Here is a 9,951-nt window from a genome sequence, read left to right on the forward strand (position 1 = left end):
CTTCTTTCTCCCAGCATTCTGTTCTGTCTACTCTGCCTATCTAAGCTGCTGTCCTATCAAAAGCCAAGGCAGTCTCTTTATTTGACCAATGGAAGTAACACATAGTCAGAAGACCCACCTACATCAACACATGAGAAACAAGAATTCCTTAACCAGTACTTCTATTTGCTACCAACATGTCTAGACATTATCTAACCTAGCCTGTATCCAACAGCTCCAAAATTAGCTATAACCTGTTCTCTGGAAGGGTTTGAACTAGCTTTAGGACCCTGGGTGGAAAAGACCAACTCCCAGGGGGCTACCTATTTCCTTGAATTCTAGGCAAAGAGCTTCATTGTGTCTGTTTGCATCTCTGGAAGACTCTGAGATGTCTACTATTGTAGCATTTCTTCCTCAGATCAGAAGGAGTCTTGGAATTAGAATCCTGGGGCCAGACCCATATATTACCGTCTTAGCTCATCACATTGTCTTGGGCAAGGTATTATTAGATTTTCCTGAGACTTGCTTTTCTTTTAAAGATGACTTTGTAAGTATGAGTGTTTTGACTGCATGCATGTGCTTGGTGCCCTTAGAGGCCAGAAGGAAGCAGCAGATCTCCTAGAACTGGAGTCACAGTTACCAGCTACCCTGTGGGTGCGGAGAACCAAACCCAGGTCCTTTAAGAGCAGTGAGTGCCTGAATTGCTGAGCTATTTCTCCAGCCTCATGATCTGATATCTCTTTTTTTGGGGGGTGGGGGCAGGGTTTCGAGACAGGGTTTCTCTGTAGCTTTGGTGCCGGTCCCGGAACTAGCTCTTGTAAACCAGGCTGGCCTCTAACTCCCAGAGATCCACCTGCCTCTGCCTCCCGAGTGCTGGGATTAAAGGCGTGTGCCACCACTGCCCGGCCGATCTGATATCTTAAAATATTTCTTTTAATTATTTTTATTTAAGTGTTTAAGTGTTTGTGTGTGGGTCTGTGCATATGAGTTCAGGTGCCTGTAGAGTCTAGAAGAGGGTGCCAGATTCCCTGACGTTACTGGTGGCTGTAAGCTGGCTGATGTGGGTGCTGGGGACTGAACCCAGGTCCTCTGCAAGAGCAGCAAGTGCTCTCTTAACTGCCAAGCCATATCACCAGCCTGGGGTCTTGATATCTTCATATGCAATAAGAACACATCTTCTCTAGGGATAGAGGATTTACTGAGCAGTGTTCATAAAGGCCGGCTGCCCTGTTCGGCACATACTAGTGTGTGCTGTCTGTTGGACATTTTTTCCTTTGAGGAACTTTGAAATACCACCGAAGACGAGGGCAGGATGTCAGGAAGACTTTTGTCTATGAGTAGAATTAAACATGGGCATAGTTTGTTTCGAGGGAATATACCAGAATACCCAAGGCTGGGGAATCTATGCAGACTAGAAATTTGTTTCTTACATTTCTGGAGAAGGCCCACAAGGCTGAGATTAAGGTGTAGGTGTTTTTATCGTCTGGTGGTGGTCTGATCTCTGTTTCCAAGATGTCCCCCTGAATGCTTTGTCCTGCAGAGGAGAGACAGCAGTTCACACATGATTGTGGGTGGAAGAGGGAAAAAAGGTGAACTCCTTCAATCCAGCTGTTTTGTACATAGAATCCTGTTTCTGATTTCCCAGAGCTGTACCTCCCAGGGTGACTACATTGGGGACACAGATCCAGCATGAATTATGGAGGGAAAAGAAACAGCACTTCATTTGCCGCATGTGAATCTACATCCTGAGAATACGGGACCTTGGTTACAAACTGAGAACAGTGACAAAGGCCAAGACAGACTAAGAAAAAGTGAAATGTGGACCACAGTCCGTGTTCGCCATGTTTCCAGAAGTCCTCTCTTGGTTTGCTATTTCTTTTTAAAGCTAACTTTCCATGCTGAGAGCTAGTAGTTGGGACCTACCTGCTTTTTAGCTTCTCTGTTCTAGGCCTCTCTGACCTGGCTGAGTTACACATTACTTTCTTAACTCTGCTTCCAAGTGGAGGAGCAAGGGATTTCTCTTGTTTTCCTGGGAAGTGAATGCCATGTGCTTGGGGTTTTGTATGTAAGTCTGGTACATCTGACATACTGCTGTTGACAGATGTGAATCAAATGTCAAATCCTCAATGCTCTGTTCATCACTTTATTAAAAAAAAAGCTGGGCAGAGCATATTTGGTGAATTAAACCTATGCAAATTATTTTCATAGACTAAAATGTTATCTATCATTTTTTTATGAATGCCACTCTTTCCTTGATGTTTGACTTGGAAGACAACTCTCAAACATACCAATCCCAAAATAAATTAATTAGTTTCTCAGGGTAGGTTTAAAAAAAATAGAAGAACTAAAGAGGAAATAAAATGACCCATGGAAGCGAGCCTTCCTAAATCTGGCTCATGCTCCTCAAGCTATGAGGAGCAGGGATGCTTGAGTTTGGTGGCATTTGAGGGGGTCACATCAAACAACATAGTTCTCTTTTCTGGAACTGGTTTATTCCAAATACACAGTTTCAAATTCTTCCGCATAAAAAGCAGGGGAAAATGAAACAGCCTTATATACATGTGTAAAAATGTCATAATGGACCCTCTCGTGCATAGTTAATATACACTAATAAGTAAAACAAAAAAAGCAGGGAAGGAAAAAAAAAAGTAAAGAAGCTGCAACAGCCTCCACGCTACCCCACAGAGCAGAGCGAAGGCCTCAGGATCCAGAAGGTCACATTGACACCCACAGGCCCATCGGAAGGAAAGGTGGAACTGCCCAGACCCTTGCTTGACACAGCATCCCTGATAGGTAGGTGCATGTGCTCATCAGGCCAGCATCATGCCTTCTTTGCCAATCACCGAGCCCACCTGACAGAAGGCGGAAGAGAAAACCATGATAGTGATCACAAAGTTTGATTTGGAGGAAGCTGAGAAAGGCAAGCTGGTGCCAGTGATGTGGTCTGTGGGGTGTTAGATGAGCCCCCCTCCTGAAGCTTACTAGGTGTTATTATAAAGATGACGTCAACACAACTGGTCTGTCCCAAATACACTGTACTTTTGCCAGTGGGGAGGTGATGTAACCATGGCAGAGATGGACATAACAGGGTAAAGTTTAACATGCCCTCCAGGAGCTGAGATTTCCCATTGCTGGTCAAAGTGAGTGTCTAGACCTTTCACGGGGAAACTTGCTCTAGGCTGTCTTTCAGAAGCTGCTGTAATTTAGTAACTACACCCAGACTGTAACTTTCAAAGTCAATGCATTTGTCTGGAGCTGATCAAACGATAAGGTTGTTAAGACGTCATTGGAACAAACCTGTAAATGTGAGCTGGAGCCAGTGCAAGGAAGACACAAGTCTCTGGAACTTTCTGGTCAAGTGCTGCCTGTTACAAAGTCACGTGGAGTCACCTGACTTGTTTTTCCACAGTGGACCTCATTCTCTGCGTACATGGGGCACGCCACCACCCATTTCTTCTCCCTAACGCTCTTTCATTTTTTTCTTAGAGTTGACATTTTGAAGCTGCCTCACTAAATCTCGGCCCATGAAGAATAGTTTATATGCATTCTCTTATTTAACCATTATAGCTACCTAGATGTGGGTACTGTGATTAGCTCCATTTTAATGACAAAGATGGTGGGGGGGGGGTGAAGGTATAGAGGTGGGGGTTGGGGGGAGGCTGGAAAGATGGCTCAGTAGTAAAGAGTGAGTACTCCTTCGGCAGAGGACCTGAATTCGTTCTCAGCACCTGTGCAAGCTGGCTCACAACCCTCCTAAAACAGCAGCTCCAGGAGGATCTGGTGCCCTCTCTGGATTTCACAGGTACTGCAGGCACATGTGCATAGCCTACCCCCAGCACGTACACATAATTTAGAATAATTATTTAAAGACAAGGGAATCATATTCACACACCTTCATTCACACACACACATTCACACACACTCACACACATTCACACACACATTCACACACACTCACACACATTCACACACACATTCACACACACTCACACACACATTCACACACACTCATACACACATTCACACACACACTCACAACACCCACATACACACCAAACACACACACAAAATCCACTCCCACCCACATTTACACACACACACACATTCACACACACACAATACACCCATACACAGAGTAAATAAGTAAATAGAACTGTAGTAAAAATTTTAATTAAAAAGATTAAATAAGTGGAGAGCATTTTCCCATGTCATTAAATATTTTTGTGCAACATGAAGTTGTTACTGTCCTATCCCATTTCATGGGTATAGTAGTTGGTTGACGTGGTTTTCCATTGTTCAACTATTAAGTGGTTTTGTCTCCTCCACACACTTGGCATTATAGATGTGTAAACTTCTATCCACATCATAAACCTGTCTTTAGATCAGATTCCTGGAAATGAAACCATGGGGCAAAGGCAGGTTTACACTTGACATCTTGGTTCCATGTTTCTGAAATGTCTCCGACCGTTGACTACAGATGCTTTCTGTCCCATCTGATAAATAGTCCCGGGCCCTACCTGCACTACCAAGAAATCAAGGAGAACATATATGCCAGGTTCTAGAACTTTCCTGCTGCAGGCCAGTCCCAAAGCCCTTCCTGCAGACCTCTGAAAATGTTTCACGGCTGCTTGATTTGTTTCTCTGCCTACCTCAGGTAGTAAATGTTATAGGGTACACTTTGGCTCTAATCTAGAACCTTCATCACGGAAAAGGCAAATCTAGCGGCCAACTACCTGATGAGACTCTTCTATAATGTAATAAGAGGTCGGGAAAGAATGCCTTTAAAACGGAAGACTGTGTTTGCATGAAACTTCAACGAACTATGAGGAAATGTGATGAGTATAAAGATATAAACGAGATGGGCAAGGCCCTTACAGAGACAAGTCTCTACCCTTGTCTGCGTGCCACTTCTGCCGGTGTTTTCCAGGAGAAACTTAGCTCACGACTCATGAAGAACTGCAAGGACTATCTATTCATTTTAGTCTTGTAGATTGGAGATTGAACTTTAGATCCAATGCTGGTCAGCTGTGTAAAGGGGTCAAACAACTTACCGACCGCATGGCTGAGCAAGTGTGATGGAGTATGATAGACGCCGTGAGTAGGGTAGCAGAACTTATCTCAGAGACGAGTGTCAAGCAAATGAATAGCCGTGGTCTGCCCAGCACAAAGCAGGGCTCTTTGCAGGGATTACAGAAATGCTGACTGCATAGGGTGAACTGGTGTACAATTCGTCTCCACAGTGCTCATCCAAACAGCCAGGAAAATCCCACTATATTGTTCTGTGTTTGCATGCTCTGTAACTCGGGCGTCGTTCATCAGGCCTTAGAGCGCATGCCTAGCAAATCTCGTCAACCGACTAAGTAAATCTCAAACTCCAACATCCACAATGGGAAGTACAGAATTTTTGTCATTTGTTCTAGAACTCAAAAGTAAAGTTATTCAGTGTCTAGATAATTAAAGATGAGATAGCGTTAAGAGGCCGCAGGTTCAAATCCCAGTACCCACATGGTGTCTCATAGCTGTCTGTAACCCAGAGACAGTGACTTCTGGCTTCCTCAGACACCACACACACACATGGTATACAGATCTACCTGCAGGCAAAGCACCCATGCACACTAACTAACAAAATTTGTTTAATCGGAAAGAGAGAAATGTTCGCTGAGCCGTTCATTTGTGATTAAGTATCCCAGAGTGGGGAGCACACCGTGTATGGACTCCGACAGACTAGGGTTTCAACCTGGGCTTTGTTCTTTCCCCTTTCCCACTGGGTCATCTCAGGAAAGTCTGAGGATCTTTGTAAGTTCCAGTGTCCTCATCTAACTGACAAGTCTAATATGTAATACCACATATTATTAAATATATACGTATAACTAAGAGATTTAAGAATAACTAGTATCTTATAAAGATCTAAGAACGCAGTGCTCTGAGGCACTCAGGAGGCAGGATGGGGAGTAAAGAGCAGAGCACCCTGTATGTGCCATGCTAAAATAATGGACAGTTCACAGCCAAGTTGGGAGGAGGGTATCACTCTGTGCTCTCTTCCCTTCCCTGCATAGCCTTCCTCCAGATCAGCATCCCAATCTGCAGGGCACGACAGTGTTCGCCTGTAACTCCAGCACTGAGAAGGCAGAAGGGTAGGCAGATCTCTATGGTCCACACAAGTGAGTTACAGGTCAACCAGGGCTACTCAGTGAGACAACCACCACCCCAACGGCAAGTCCACCTCGGAGCTGTGCATCTGTTACAACTGGTGCCTACGTCAGCATTTGGATGGTGTCATTGCTGAAGTGTTACTATGGGAAGGAGTGGAGCCAGGTGTTCCATGAAATATCCCCTCAGCCCCGCAAAAAATTACACAACATGACCTCTGCACTCCAGAAGATTGTAGGTTTCCTAGAAAGATAAAGCAGGCAAACACGATAATCCAAGGAAACCTGATAATCCCAGACAGTTCATGGGTAAGTGATGATTAATCAGAGGGACAGGGAGATGGGAAGTTCTGGGCACAGACCAGAGCAGTAGATCTTTACCTCTCTCTCCTGGTTCCCTTCTGGATCAGTCTCTGAAGGCTGCCCAATCTTTTGCTATTGCCTTCTTCTTTTCCTCTCTGTCTTCCTTCCTTTCTTCCTTCCTTTCTTCCTTCCTTTCTTCCTTCCTTCCTTCCTTCCTTCCTTCCTTCCTTCCTTCCTTCCTATCTATCTATCTATCTATCTATCTATCTATCTATCTATCTATCTATCTATCTACTTTTTTTATTGAATAACCCCAAGTCTAACTGTGCTGCCTTCCCACATGAACACAGGTGTGTGGCCAGCCACCGAGGCAATCATTGCAAGGTCCCTTACAAACAACTTTCTCACTGCTGCAACAACTACAAACTTAAAAGAGATAATAGTGTTATTTTGTTCATCATTTCTAAGAGTTCCATTCCTAGGCCATTGATTCTAGGCCTGCAGTGGGGCAGAGAAGGTCATGGCAGCAGGGACAAGTGGAGGAGGATAGGTTGTCCATTGCATGGCAGACAGGGAGCAGAGGAAAATAGGAAGGAGTTAGGTACAAGGCACTATCAAACACTTGTCCCCAGAGGCCTACTTTCTCCACCTAGGCCCTACTTTCTGGTTTCTAAAACCTTTCAGAAGAATACAACCCCCTTGGAGCCAAGTGTTCAACCCATGCCTGTGGGGGACATTGCATATTCAAGGTGACAGCAACAGTCAGTCGTTGCAATGTTCCTTAAAATGCAAATAAGCTGGATATTTAATATACTGGTTTCTTCCATGGCTGACCTAACTTCAGTGCAATTTAAACATGTAATACAATAATATTATCGTAAAAAGTAATACAAAGTAAAACAAACGTGGCCTTAGTTGAACCTTGCCCTCGCATACCAGGAGGATCCAGAATAACTACCTGGAGGTGGGTGTTTTCTGATTCTTCAGTACATTATGATGCCAGGAGTTAAGGAGGGAATTGCCCCCATCCTATTCCTGGATGGGATTTGAGACTAAGTGTGGCTGTCTAGCTCCCTGATGTCTCAGCTGCCTCTATAAATTTTATCACTGTAGGATCTGTGTGTTTTTTATCAGGTTTCCAAGAACACTTTATAGCTAAGGACAACATAAATACATAGTCTTTGTTTTTTTTTTTTGTTTTTTGTTTTGTACTTTCCAGGAGCAAACTTCTACATGAAGATTCATAACTAGCCTTATCCAGTCAGCACACAGCTTGTGAAGTCAACTCACATGGTCAATGCCTGGCACTAACTATAAACCAGTAGATGTTGAACTAACTGGTCAACCTCAAACCATCTCTGTTGGTTCTGGAGTGATGAAATAGTTAAGCACCACATGAGTGAAGGGTGTACCAGACCCTTACCCCTTATCCTACATCCTCCTCCCTCCTCCTCCTCCTCCTCCTCTTCTTCTTCCTCTTCATACATCATCTATAAATATTTCAAAATTAAAAGTTTAAATAAAAAGAAATCCCATTTGGGCCTGGTGTCACATGTCTGTAATCCCAGCTTCTTGAAAAACTGATACCGGAGGATCATAAATTTAGAATCAGCCTGGTCTACAAAGTTAGTTTAAGGTTAATCTGTGCAATCTTGTGAGACCCTATTTCAAAGTCAAAAGGTAAAGAAAAGTAGGGAAAACAAACCCCTATAGGAAAGAAAATTAATCTCTTCACACACACACACACACACACACACACACACACACACACACACACACACACACAGAAATATCTCAAAGATATATTTGCTGATAGACCACTGTCAAATCCTGTCCCTCCCCTCCATTTCCACTCAGGTTATTCCTCATTTACATTGGTCCCTTTTCCAGCTTTCCAAACTATGTATAGTATAAATAACACTTATTTAAAAGTATAAAATGTAAATACATATTCATAAACATGCAAATATATCACACACATGTTAGAGACACATCATAAAGACACATATTAAACTGGTACTAATGGGAGGGACCTAATGCAGAGGGGAGTATTAACTCTATTAACTTCTGATGTATCTGTTTGCTGGCACTTAAAAAATAACATACTGTTTTTTATAATTAACAAAATCCTTGAAAAGGAATTCTTGGAGTTACGTCCCTAAAATCGTGGGTATGATAAGATCACAAAAGAAATAAACATTGGCGCAAAGGTAATTTTGAGGACTAAGTTTTCAAGTTTGTGGATAAATAAAACACCAGGTTTCCCTCATGAAACGCAAGAGCACACGGTGCAGTTCAGGCAAAGTGCTCCAGGTAGCTGGGTGCTGTCTAAGTCTTAGCTGTCGTTTACTTCCTGGGAGCTGTGCCAGTGGCTCAGGTAGCTGCCACCACAGATCCCCTAATTACTAACTTGTATGGTACAATCTAGAGCTAGAGATAAATAAAAACAGAACCCTAAGTACAGTACGCAACCTTTAGCACTTGGCCTTCTTGGCTAAACAGGTCTAACCTAACTTTGGCTCTCCATAAGCCCTAAGCAGCTTAGCTTGTCTAAGTGTTTTATTTGAGGCACAGGCCTTTGTCCATAAACACTGTGTTCCTAGCACTTCAGAGTTACAGAACAATTAAAAATAGATTTTTCAACCCTCCATAACAGATTCACGTTAAGGTCATAATTTCTCACACGTTGAAGGCTGTATTCGTTACCTTTCATTGCTGTGGTAGAGTGCCACCACCAAAAGAGTTTATTTTGGTTTATGGTTCCAGAAGGGGAGTGCGTGGCAGCAGGTGGCCCGAGCAGGAAGCTGAGAGCTCACACCAGCCACTGCAAACGTGAATCAGAGAGGAAACTGGAAGTGGAGGGAGGGTATCTGTCTCAAAGCCTGACACCAGAGTTCTACTTCCTCTAGCCTTCCCAGAAGGCTCTACCTCCTAAGGGTTCCGTAACTTCCCTGTGGTGGTATGAATGAGAATAGCCTCTAAATGCTCAAGTTCAAATGCTTGGTCCCCAGTTGGTGGAAGTGATTTTGAAGGATTAGGAGGCGTGGCCTTCTGGGAGGAGGTGTGTTACTAGGGGTGAACTTGGAGGTGTCAGAAACCCACACTATTCCCAGTTATTTTTGCTTCTGTCTTGTGGTTGTTGACTCAACATGTAAAGTCTCGGCTACTGCTCCAGCACTGTGCCTGCCTCCATATACCCACCATTCTGTTAAGCTTTATAAACTCATTCTTCTCTAAGTTGCCTTGGTTATGTATCTCCTCACAGCAATAGAAAGTAACTGAGATGCTCCCCAAACAATACCACTATTCAAATGCCAGTGCCTGTAAGGAATAGTTCTCACTTAAAACAACACAAAAGTGAAGAATTTGTTGATCCTCTGAGCATCCCGCATTCCTCAATACTTTGGGAGTATAGGTGCTTATGATCCTTTCTAATTCCCAATTAAAATTTAAATTACATGCGTTCATTTAGGGACTGTGTGTGTGTGTGTGTGTGTGTGTGTGTGTATGTGTCTGTTTA

The sequence above is a fragment of the Microtus pennsylvanicus genome, chromosome 15 (assembly GCF_037038515.1).
Source record: "Microtus pennsylvanicus isolate mMicPen1 chromosome 15, mMicPen1.hap1, whole genome shotgun sequence".
In the NCBI taxonomy this organism is placed as follows: Eukaryota; Metazoa; Chordata; class Mammalia; order Rodentia; family Cricetidae; genus Microtus; species Microtus pennsylvanicus.